Here is a 13,422-nt window from a genome sequence, read left to right on the forward strand (position 1 = left end):
ACTGCCGCTGTAGCAAAGGGAGAGCAGTGCCCAAGTTAGGGGTGTGAGAGGGAGAGGGAGAATTCCTTAGCAGGGCAAGGCTGCAGGCTGTAGCCAAAGAGGGTTTGACATCATTGGGTGCGATTTGGTATCGAGTCTACTGAATTGGGCACCCATGGCAGATGATTGGCATCACTTCAGCTGCCCCTATAAGTCCCCACTAAATGGTACCTCTGGTACTTAGGGCACGGATACTGAAGAGGGTCCTGGTTGTGCCATCCCAGGGACTCCTCACCAAGGCAGTGCTCTGCCATTGCAGGCTGCATGTCTTGGTGCAGAGAAATCCAAAGAGCCGACATGGCACACAGACCCGAATGTCATGCCTCCTATTCTATGCATGAGATATTGGTAAGTCACTGCTTCTGCAGGCCTTAAGTCCTAAGGAAGAGTGTACTATATCCTATGTGTGGGCATATCCGCATGAGCAGATATGCCCCTACAATGTCCAGTTTATTCTGATATTTTGTTTTTGTAAGTGCACAGGGAAGCCATAAAGAATACATGGGCTAGGTACTTGTCAACACGCATTTCATAGCTCCATGATGGCTTCACTGATTCCTAAAGTGTTTGGTTCAAGTTTCTTGTCTCAATAAATCCTCACTGATGCCATTGTTGGATTTAATAATACATTCACTAAGGAGAGCTTTTCAGAGGGTCTCCTGAAAAAATACCAAACACTGGTGTGGTTCCTGACTTGTTTTAGTCAGCTTGCCACTGCCAGACATGTTTCTGACCTCATGGGGTGAGAGCATGCACTCTCAGAGGAGAGGGACAACGCCTTGTCTGGGCAGAGGTGCTTCACACCTCCTTCAGGATAGGATGGCCTTTCTGGGCTAGAAGCTTCAAAGGCAATGCAGCCTTTGAAATGCAACTCAGGAACTTAAAGATGGTGGGGAGGCCAAGCCCTCTTTCCTGCTCCACTTTTGGGGGAAGAAAGGTGGTAAAAAAAGTAAGTTAGGAGGAGGGTCCCCACTTAGCCTACACCACCTCTAAGGTGGGGTAGGTAATGTGAACCCCTCTCCTGAAATATCACCATGTTGGGATGGTGGAAAAGCATCCTATCAGGGCTACAGTGGTGCCTTCTCCCTCAGGAAGTAGTCACTAGTGGGTGTGAACATCCTAAAGGTAAGTAGCCTATTGGCTACTACCCATCTCCACTGTAATGCCCCGTAATTCAGTATTTAGGTGTTACCCCGAGACCTGAACATCAGATTTGTTGGACAAGTGAAGACCAGGACAATGAAAACCCACTGCGTGAGAACTGAAGCCCTGTTGCAAAACAAAAAAGACACCAAACCATGCCTGCTGCCCCCAGGACTCAACAATCACTTCTTTTTGTCATCCTAAAACCGGAAACGAATCCAAGAGCCCCAAAGCACCTTTCAGCCTTCAAAAGATTGGTGAGAAGCTACCTTGGAGTGAAGGTATTACTTCCCTGCACACCCAGGCATTCATTCCTTGAAGTCCGGTTTGTCAACTTGCTGCTCCCTGGTGACCTTGACACAGCACCACAGCAAGCGAAAGTACAACAGCTCAAAGGTTTAGACCTGTTGCCCCACCAGGTTTGGAGACACCCAGACCTACCAGAGCTGCAGCATACCAATTCTCGGGTGCAAGACCCCCAAAGGCAAATACCGAGAAGAAGAGTCCACTCCAGACTCCCAAAGCACCAGAAGCAAGCACCCATTGAGTAACATTGCTACAGCTGAGACCCACTTCCTGAGTGGCGCAGCTGTTCCGAGATCGCCTCTCGAAGTTGCACTTTCCTGACCACGAGGACCTCAAGACACACGACGCCCTGCTGAACTGTTCGCTCTGCACCCGGCAACAGCTCCAACCAACCAGCTCTGCTGATGTGGTCCCCAGGATCCCTGTGACCTCCTCCTTCTAAGGAGACCCTTACCTGTAAGTCCATCTGTGCAGTGCATTTGAAAGTGGCCATCTTCGTCTTTGTGGACAGCTTCCAAGACCTCATTACTCTGCTTCCAACCGATCCAGGATACTCCCGAACTTCTCCTGCTAGAATCTTGGAATTGGCCACAACCTCGACCTAAAATGATACGGTGAACATTGTGAAAGCATTGCCTGATTTTCTATAACTGTTTTTAATTTTTCCCCATGGTTTCTGAGGGTGCTTAATTGCACATAGAAGTTATATATTTATCGAACTTTGCAAAATCGTATCTCTGAAAGTACTTACCTTAGAACTGTGTTCTTTGTCTTACATAATTATCTAAAAAACAATATTTATTTTTAAAAATTGGTCTCGGATTTATTCTTGAGTGTGTCTCATTCACTATCTCATTTATTGTACAACAAATGCTTAGCACTACCCTCTGATAAGCCTAACTGCTCGCCCGCACTACCACAAATAGAGCGTTAGTATTATCTACTTATACCTGTGCATATTGGGGATTTCCCAGCCTCTCTATATAGTGTACTTCATTTTAATACAGTGTACAGACAGCCAGTTTCCTATACTCACTCCATCGAAAGCAACTAGCAGGTTTTAGGGCATGTTCTGTTGAAACTGGTCAGCTGTGGTATTTCAGAAGAGTGGGCATCTTGGAGCTTTTGCATCCCTTTAGCTTGTAATAAGGCCAGGCAAATGTGTACAAGTGGAATCAGGTCCAGCCTTTCAGGTCTCTTCGCAGGTCTCAACAGCAGGTCCAGTATTATTCTGAAGAAGATTCCCAGGGGTGACACATTTATGCCTGGCACTAGCTTATGGGTGAATATGGAGTTGGACATGGGTGGAGGTGGCTCCGAACCTCTCTCCAGCTAATATAGGAACTGTTCCTAGGGGTAACCCCAACCAGTTCATATATGCCTTACTGCAAACAATCCCACGCTGCCTCTCTCTGCCTAAAACTAAGACAGCATATCCGTTCTTCCGCTGTGCAGAGCTCCTGTACCCACATTAAAGGTGTGCCAATGGAAATGAGCCCTCCTCTGTTCACTCAAAACCATTTCTGGGGGCAGGACCTCTCCCACTGGGACAGCTGCCTGCCTGGCTTGGGGGGAGGAAGGAGGCAGGCCCACTTGTTAGCTACCTCTCCCTGTGACAGGGTAGGCCTCTTTGGAATTAATTAAGTTCCTGGTCATTGCCCAGGTGGTCATCATATCAGAGGAACAGAACACCTACCCACACCCAAGGCCTTTGTCACAGCTTTTGTAGCAAGTCACATCTCATCACGGAGCTCTTCAAGCTTATGGGTGACAGTTTGAAGCTAATTTAAATGGGCTCATAGAGGATTTAGGCAGGATAAAGGTGACGTACTAAAGTACCTTTAGTAAAATACTCATTACAAATCGACTTTACCAATGAATTAGATGTGTCATAAATATTTTAAAAAGTCCAATAATTCTGTTTTTTGTGAGTTGCAAGGCTCAGATAACTTTATTAACTTTAGTAATGTATCCAAATGCTTTGCTATGGAGCAGCTATTCCTCCTACATTGAAAACTGCCCTGAGTGCCTTGTCACTGTAAGGACATATTTCCCATAACATTGTATATGTCTTACAGTTAAATATCATGCACCCTTTACCATGGACATTTAGGGATTATTAATATTAAAATGAGGATTTAGGCCTCTCACAAAGGATTATTTTGACAGGTCGAATTTTCAGTTTAAACCTGTACAGCCAGCTTACTTATGGCAGGCCTGCTGTCATGTTTTGCAGCGTCACTCTAATGGTGGCACAATGTGAGCCGAGGTCCACTACTGAGATATAACTTACAAGTCCTGGGTACACTATGTACCATATGCTAGGGACTTCCAGGTAAGTTAAATATGCCAAATAGGAGTATAGCCAATTTTAACATATTTTAAGTCAGAGCATGTGCACTAGGGCCTGGTTAGCTGAGTCCCACCCAGTGTGCAGAGTCTAAAAATAAGCAACACTAGTACAATAAATGCAAGTGATCATGCAAAAAGAGGAGTGTTCTCATACTCGGTAATGAGAAAGAAATAACCCTTTTAATCACATCATTTGATCCTTGTAGATGTGGTAATGGTCACCCTCTATGATACCCCACTATTCTTACCTTCAGTGAGCGCACAGCCAGCCAGGAGAGTTGTGGGCACATCCTGGCTAGATTTTAATGTTGGGCCAGGAATTTTAACATGTAACATTGCCACCAGGCATCCATATTGTTTAATTCACACAACACACATTTCTGACTGTCAGGTTGGAATAGTTGTATAAGGGAATGATTTCAGCGGCCAGGGGTTCGGTGACGCTGGCAGGGGACGCAAAGAGCCAGCACAAGAGGCTTACTGATGGTAGCAGAGATAAGGATGGAGGTGAGACCAAAGGTATGGAGCGGGAAGGTGCATCTGTAACAGACTTTCTGTATCAGTACATTTTTAAAAGACATATCACTAAAGTATAAACGTTTTTGTTATCCCATGGGCTGGTTACAAAACATCGAGGACAACCCAGAGAACCAATGCTTTAAGAGGGCTTGCACATGTTACCTAATTGCTAAAGTTGGCTGACCCAAAGCTCGTCTTGTTTGGGTTCTGTGTCTATGTTTTGTATAATTAGGACATGTGGTCTGGCAGATAATTAAAGTTGTCTGCAGTCAGACCTATACAGAATTCAGGTGAATTGCAACTGATGCGCACTCAAACATCAACAGTAGAATTTAGCAGAACATTATGGTGTTTAATGCTTGTCTAAAAGCAAGATAAGAAGGATAAAGCCTAAGGAAACTTATACTACAGCAGGCAAACTTGAATCTGAATGTCACCACTTAACTTAAAGCTGAGAATGACTCAGAATATGGAGCCCTGGGTAGTGGAACGGTAACAGACAATCGTCTGAGTAAGATACATTGGTGCAGGCTATTGGCGCTAAGAGTAGCCCTCTGTCATTCAAGCAACCAATTGAGAGACCAACTGAAATAATAACACACAGAGACCTCCAATCAACACATGCTGAAAGTGACTCAGCCGTTACCTGGAAGAAGGCATGCAGTTACATTCCTTAGCCCACCTTAGAGTTGATCAAAGCTCCTTTGGCCATATAACATTGGTTGAGAAGAATAAATGGAAGTGCATGCTTAGGTGTAAGTTAAAAAGGCCCTATTAACTACTGTCCCAAACTGTGCATCTATGCTCATATTTAATTCTCATCAGAAATCAAAACTTTTCTTGCAAAGGCTGCGTCAATACTGACCTAAGTAGAGCTGGCAGAGCTGAGGAGTATATAGGCGACAAATATTACAACCCTCCACCTTTCCTAGCTGTTTCCTGCTTCTTAAAACATAGCAACAACATTCAATGGCAGACTGATTGCAGATGGCCCGAAAGTGGGTCCTGGTGTTTGGTATTGAAGGCTGTGAAGCAAGGAATCATCAGAAAATAGAATATTGACGGACAATATTACGCATTCTTAAACTTGCTTGTAAGAAATTGGAGCGAGCATGGAGGGTGGTCTATTGCCCACAAGCCAAGGTAGCTTACCGCTCGGCACAACGGGATTACTATGCTAGTATTAAACTGGCTAAATCTGAATACTTTGCCAGAAGAATTGAGAAAGCTAATAATAACAGTTGGGAAATTTTTTCCATAGTTAAGAGCTTTCTCTCCCCTTGTGCTGAACAAATAGCAGTGAAACCCTCTACTGAATGGTGTGAGAACCTCTCCTCTTTTTAGGTTTCGCTGGGGGACGGAGCCGTTAGGCTCCGCCTCCAGAGAAATCTATTGAGTACAGGAAGCACTCTGGAACACGCCCCCCTGTCCCATTGGCTAGCTCCATAAATGGAGCCTAGCCATTGGACGAGGGGCCTGTCCGTCAATGCCGGACCAGACACGGGGGCGTTCCCGAGATTCTTTGGCTTTTGGCTACGTCAGCGTCAGCCAAAAGCCGGGAACGCCCCCTAATCTGGTCCAGCCGGGCCGTGCTTGCTGCTGTCCTGCCTTGTGTCCCTCCTCCCGCCGTCCCCACGTTTCCCGCCTCCCTCCCGACGTCCGTGTCCTTTCCCGCCCCCCTCGTCCTCTCCCGCCCGCCCCCCTCGTCCTCTCCCGCCCCCCCCCGTGTCCTCACAAATTGTGGTATCCCGTCCCGCCCGGGGGTTTCTTCAGCCGGCCGGCCAATCCTAGCGCGGCCGGCCGGAAGTGCCCGCCCCCCCGCCGCCCAGGGGAAGAAGGAAGACGGCGGCCCACAAGAAGTATGGCGGCCCACGCGGGGCTCCCGTGGCCTGCCTGGAGGGAGCCCTGGAAGAAGCGGAGGACGTTGCCGGGCAGGTGTTGCCGAGTAGGACAGCTGCAGCCCCGCGCCTCCGCCCACGGTGAGTGCTGTGTTGCTCGGGTGTTCACGCCGCCCTGGGCCCTGCATGCTCACGGAGGACGCTGCTGGTGCCGTCGTTCCCTGGTGTGCATGGGGAGGCGGCACCCGCTGCAGACACTGCGCCTTGTTAAAATTTCTTTAGTTTGAGTCGTGGCGAGGCATGCTCCTTGCTTCAATTTGTTTGGGTTACGTGAAGAACATTCGTCTATGGTGGATCATCATTCTATTTAAAAAACGTGGTTTACCCGTTTTGCTGTACAATAAGTAGCCTAGCAGAAGATACATTTTTATCACTTCCTTTGTACTTCTGTGGCCGAATTGAATCCTTCCTTCCGTAACGCACCCAAAAATATCCCATGTAGCAGGATACATGGTCAGCAAAAATATTGCTGGGAGTACTGGCCCCATTTCTTGTACTTGCACAAAATACATCACACACATATACATGTATCAAAAAAATAGAATTTAGTTACATGTGAATAAAATGTAGATAGTTTTGTTTGCAAGCTATCTGTACAGAGAGAGTAGAAATCAGTCGGCAGCAATGTCTTATCTGAACGGTTTAGGTTCCACCTGATATTTTTTCACATTCCATCCCCTTACATTTAAAATAAAGAACACCGTGCTCCTTTTGAAAGAAGCAACATGGATTCGAAGCCTTATTGTAATGCACCTACTGCAGGAGTGGATTTGATTTAAAGGAGTGGGCGCTATTTGTGGGAAAACAAATCTGAAAACTACACATGTGTACCCGAGGGGCGGTCACCCAAAGAAGGAAGACGGCGGCCCACAAGAAGTATGGCGGCCCACGCGGGGCTCCCGTGGCCTGCCTGGAGGGAGCCCCGGAAGAAGCGGAGGACGTTGCCGGGCAGGTGTTGCCGAGTAGGACAGCTGCAGCCCCGCGCCTCCGCCCACGGTGAGTGCTGTGTTGCTCGGGTGTTCACGCCGCCCTGGGCCCTGCATGCTCACGGAGGACGCTGCTGGTGCCGTCGTTCCCTGGTGTGCATGGGGAGGCGGCACCCGCTGCAGACACTGCGCCTTGTTAAAATTTCTTTAGTTTGAGTCGTGGCGAGGCATGCTCCTTGCTTCAATTTGTTTGGGTTACGTGAAGAACATTCGTCTATGGTGGATCATCATTCTATTTAAAAAACGTGGTTTACCCGTTTTGCTGTACAATAAGTAGCCTAGCAGAAGATACATTTTTATCACTTCCTTTGTACTTCTGTGGCCGAATTGAATCCTTCCTTCCGTAACGCACCCAAAAATATCCCATGTAGCAGGATACATGGTCAGCAAAAATGTTGCTGGGAGTACTGGCCCCATTTCTTGTACTTGCACAAAATACATCACACACATATACATGTATCAAAACAATAGAATTTAGTTACATGTGAATAAAATGTAGATAGTTTTGTTTGCAAGCTATCTGTACAGAGAGAGTAGAAATCAGTCGGCAGCAATGTCTTATCTGAACGGTTTAGGTTCCACCTGATATTTTTTCACATTCCATCCCCTTACATTTAAAATAAAGAACACCGTGCTCCTTTTGAAAGAAGCAACATGGATTCAAAGCCTTATTGTAATGCACCTACTGCAGGAGTGGATTTGATTTAAAGGAGTGGGCGCTATTTGTGGGAAAACAAATCTGAAAACTACACATGTGTACCCGAGGGGCGGTCACCCAAAAGTGGTGTCCATTGAGATATTTCGTTTTTCAAGTTTACGTTCCCACTTTCTCCCTTGCAGGTCCTTTGTTTTGGGCCTCCATTAAAGAAAGCTCACTGTCTGCAAAATCATTTTACATACATATTTGGACCTGTTTCACTGCATGCCCTAAGCAGATGTAAGTACATGCTCATGAGCTGCTAACACCTACCTGTATAGTGATGATTGATGTATCTGCTCTGGCTCTTACAATGTGATCTCCTTTTTGATAGCATTTCCCATTCGCCTGTCACACTCCAGCCCTGTTTTCGGTCCGTTTACTGTAATTTCCATAATGTGTAAAACGTTAACAAGCAGAGGAAACGCTCTGTGTGTGTGGCTCTGTGCATGTGTGTGGGGGGCTCTGTTGGTGTGTGTGGGTCTGTGTGTGTGTGTGGGTCTGTGAGTTTTTGTGTGGCATTTGCCAGAGATTAAACTATTGACATTGTAAATGACAATGCCATTTATTTATCTGTTTTCAAAACCAACACATAAATACAAATTTTGTCATTTACAATGCCAATAGCTCAAACTTTTCAAAAGGCGAAACCATTGCATTGTAAATGCTTGTTTTCTAATAAAAATTGCTAAAATACAGCAGAGTCTTAGAGCAGTCAGTGGGGAGAGCAGGCTTGCTGATAATGTTAGCTCTATAGTACCGCCTATTTACACTATGGAGAGATTTACCCCCCCCCCCTCAGTAGAAGACACCTTGTCTGCAATTAAATCTTTGAGATCCGGTGCCCCCGGTGATATTTGCCCGGCCCGGGTGTTGGCTGAAGTGGCAGAATCATTGGCATTAGAGGTCTCACAAATAATGGGTCTATCCTTTAAAACATCCAAGGTTCCCGAGGAATGGAAACATGCAAAGCTTCTTCCTTTGTTGAAGAAAACGGGCGCCGATCCTGCTGTGCCAGGCAACTATAGACCCATATCTCTGCTTCCAGCCATGGCAAAAATTGGAGAGAAACTTGCCTTTTGTCAGCTGAATGCCTTTATGGAATCATCGGAGGCTCTCCACCCTGCTCAGTCCGGCTTTCGTGCAGCTCATAGCACGGAGTCGGCCCTGGTGGAGATCAAAGAGGCAATTAGAGATTGTTTGGACAGTGGCGGCAGAGCGGCTCTAATTTTATTGGACCTCTCTGCCGTGTTTGACACTGTCCCGCACTCACTCCTCCTGTCTCGATTGGCTGAGATTGGTGTGCTGGGCTCAGCACTAGAATGGGTGAAATCTTTTTTTTCTGATAGGTCCCAGCAGGTTTGGATCCCACCTTTTTCTTCCTCGGCCAAACCTCTTACTACTGGGGTTCCGCAGGGGTCTACATTAAGTCCCTTGCTTTTTAATGTGTACCTTACTCCACTCATTGTGCTGGCCGAACAAATGGGGGCCAAAATTATAGCGTATGCAGACGATACGCAACTCTTATTTACATGGTCCGATGAAGCACTCAATACTGAGGTCATTTGTTCTTGTCTTTCTGCGGTTTTTAACTGGTTAACTATGGCACAGCTAAAATGCAACGAAGACAAAACTGAAATTCTGTTGTATGGCCCATTTCCGCCCAATTTTAGAGAACTCTTATGGCCTTCTGATTTTCCTCAACCAAGTTCAGTTACCATCCCTGCAAAGAACTTGGGTGTATGGTTTGGGGAGGATCTGAGGTTTGAGGCACACATAAAAAAAACTCACAGGGCTGTGCTTCAGATCTCTCAAGGCTATGAGAAAGTTCTTTCCATATCTTCCATCTTCAGCAAGAGAGTCGGTTGCGAGAGTTTTAATATTATCTCGGCTCGATTATGCCAACTCTCTTCTTAGTGGAACGTCAGCCTTCCTAGTCGCAAGATTACAGATTATCCAAAATGCGACGGCGAGACTTCTGTGCAATGTGCCTAGTAGAGAGAGTGCACGTATCTATTTGAAGGAACTTCATTGGCTGCCAGTGGCTCAACGGATTACCTTTAAAATCCTAATACTAGCATTTAAAGCAGTCAATAATCTTGGGCCTTCCTATCTGAAAAAAGATTCCGTCGCTACACCCCCACTCGTTCTTTACGGTCGGCTGACTGTAATTTTCTGAGTGTACCCCGTTTTAAACGAGTGCGCCTTGGAGGCCAGTCAATTGCCGTTCTCGCGGCTTCGACCTGGAACACTTTGCCTTTATCTTTGAGACTGATCCAGAATTTTGTTCCTTTTAAGAAGGCACTGAAGACACATCTTTTCAGATCTGCTTACTAGACTTTTTTAGATTCCTCTATTTCCTTCTGGCCACCTGCTGTTTTTCCCATTTTCACGCCAGGATACTCTGAGATAATAGATAATCTGATTCAGAATAGGATTGAATGTTTTAGAGCATCAGGAGCATAATGTAAGGTCAATCATAAATTAACAAAGTGTGTTCCCGGGTGAGCTAAAAGACAGCAAATCCCCTTCCGACAAGCACAAGAATGGTTTAAGAGAAGATGGCACCAAAGCACACAATATGGATTGCGCAGACTTTGTGCCTCTTATTTAAACTGAGGACACACGGACCTTTGACTTCGGATTGTTTTACATGCTTGAAAAAGACTTTCAGATGAAACCCGAGTTGGCTGCCGCTTCTTATATGTGTTACACATAAATCGAAGATTTGGAGGATAAAAAAGTGAAGAATAAAAATCATCTTTGTTTCAAATTTGCTGCGGATACTTAATTGGATTGTGTTCTTTATCTAAATTGTCGGGACTGGCTCGTGTTCTTATGGGACTGAGACTGGGATTCATTAAGTGGATGTGACTATCATACTCAAATACTGAGAGAGTCCAGATGGGCCAAGCGATCTCTGAATAACATCAGGTGGAAAGGGGTACCAGAAAGAGTTGTACCCTGACCCGCTATTGTTTGCATTAGCAGTTGAACCACTGGTGTGAAGAGCAAAAATACACATCATTGGCGTCACTAAATATATCTCCCTGTATAGCAATACTATTCTGCTTTTCCTTAAGGACAAGAGAATGGACCATGGGAAGGTAGAGCAACTGCTCAGTGTTTTTAGGGACGTCTAAGGACTGTGCAGGAATTAGCTCAAAACTAGCCTAATTCCCATTAGGTCCTCCCCTAATGTCATCTCTGTCACACTCTAAACGATCTGGGAGTTGACATTAATAAAATACTGTGGGTTCTTATTTACAGACACAGCTTTGACATTCTAGAGGGGAATATTGGTGCAGCCATCAGAGACTTCTGAGCCACTGTGGCTGTTTAGAAAACCCTCCCAATCAAGGTTGTCGGTCATATTGCGATCGTTAAATAGTAGCCCTACTCCGCTTTTTGCATTACTTTGTAATGGTGCCAGTAGTTGTCCCTCAAAGCAAGTTTCAGGAAAAGGAATTGATTTGGGATAGAGGCAGGAGACGGTGGCACGAACTAAATGATTGCACATAGTGACAGATGGAGGATTGGGTCTACGGACTTTGAAACATACTATTTGGCTGCCCAGCTGCAATGGTATCTGGTGATGGTGGCTACAGGATGTGTGGCCTGGGGTGGAGGTGGTGGCTTTGCCCAACACCCCAGCTTTAGACCTACTGATTACTCTTCTCCTAGACCAAAAGTGAACCAATATAGGAAGCTGCAGTAACCTGAAGGCAATCAGACATTGCTGGTCTAGGTCCCCGCAGAATACATATACAACCGCTCTGTATTCCCCAACACCTCCTTAGAAGTCTTAACTGCATTCCTGCTCAGGGACAATTTGAGGGGACTACAGGGATAGGTGGAATGGGGGTTCGAAACTGTTGGTACTCTGTTTTGTAATGGCGAATCCCTACCCTTTGAAGAGTTGAGGGAGGAAGCCGACATCCAGGAGATGCAGGTTTTACTGCATGGCTCCATGATGGTGGCTATCCAGAAGCACTGAGAGAGGTGGGTGCAGAACCCCTGATGCACTGAGGCTTCCAGTTTCTCTGCTCATCTGCGAACACAAAAAAAGTCAAATCGGGGCTATATCAAGCACTAAGAGCTGACCTGACCTACCCACTTACCCCTCTCAAAGATAAATGGGAAGCAGACCGGAAAACTCCTATCACCAATGGGGACTGGACAAAAATTCAAGAGGAGATCCCGAAGGTATCTTGAAATGCTCAGTTTAAATTGATCAACTATTACATTAATTATCATGTGTTAGTCATACTAGGTAGACTTAAAATCTTTTTTCCACATGTTTCCCATACATGCCCCAGATGTGGTCTACAGGTTCCGGTGATGTACATGTGTTGGGTGATCGCTCCTAACTCCCTGTTGGACTGAGATGCTTCCAATTCTGAACTATGTCACTGACCACATCACAGACTTATCTCCTCTCTCCAATTACATGTGTGCTAGGGCTCTACCCTTGCCCAGCCAAGAAGAAGCCAACATCTAGGTTTAGTGATCTGATTTTGGCTAAACGCTGCATAATGATCCAATAGAAGACATCTGTGGACCCCCAAGTGGAGCGGTGGAGGGCTGATCTCCTTGGCTGGGAGGAATATGAGGAAGGCACCCTCTCTGAGATACTAAAATGGGCAGAGGGTGCCTAGGGACAATCTGATAGAAGCAATGAGGGAGGAGTATACTTTATGTGAGCCTGCCGCCCCCCTCTGAACACTTAGCTATCCACTGAACCGGGAGATTCCGGCCACGCTTGTATGGACCCCTGCCTACCTACACTCCAATTGACTGATGCGGGCCATGAGTCGGCCTCCAGCAACATGCACACCGGGGAAAAACAACTAAGCCTGAAGCTCTAGCACCCACTTTGAAACTTCCGTTACCTTCCTTTCATATAGCATTTGAAACCACGGGGAACCAGGGATTGGAGGGGGGAGGGAACTGGGTTCGTTTAGGACTGGGTTTATGAATTTAATGTTGCTTGTTAACCATGGCCATGTTAAATGTCTATCTCTATGCAGTGCTGTGCTGCCCAGTTGACCGAATGGTCTGTAACAACGTCTCTCACTATACTCACCATTAGCACACTTAGAGGCTGGATGTGGACTAGCCGTTGTCTTCAATGATGATACACTGAACAAATTCTGTGCTTATACGAAATGCAATAAAATATATTCACAAATAGAAAAGTCCTAGCTGGCTTCGCCAGTGGAAGATTTCACGTGGTAACTCATTCGCTACAAAGTTGACACATCATAACATAACACACAATCTAACATGCCAACACAACATTATACATATGAAAACACAACACATAACATGGCAACATATAACAAAACCTAATGTGACATTGAATAACAACATAGCACAAAATAACATGACAACACAAACAAAACATGACAGCATAACGTAGCATAATTGCAAGATAGCACAATCACAGAAGTATAGTATCACATAAGCATAAAATCACATA

At 45.8% G+C, this 13,422-nt stretch overlaps 1 protein-coding gene across 1 annotated transcript in view; it reads left to right on the top strand.

Annotated features, from left to right (window-relative positions):
• Window positions 1–13,422, top strand: part of RHCG (Rh family C glycoprotein) — a 381,077-nt gene that overhangs the window by 35,964 nt on the left and 331,691 nt on the right. The gene's annotated exons all lie outside the window — the stretch shown is intronic.

This window comes from Lissotriton vulgaris, chromosome 2_1, assembly GCF_964263255.1.
Source record: "Lissotriton vulgaris chromosome 2_1, aLisVul1.2, whole genome shotgun sequence".
In the NCBI taxonomy this organism is placed as follows: domain Eukaryota; kingdom Metazoa; phylum Chordata; class Amphibia; order Caudata; family Salamandridae; genus Lissotriton; species Lissotriton vulgaris.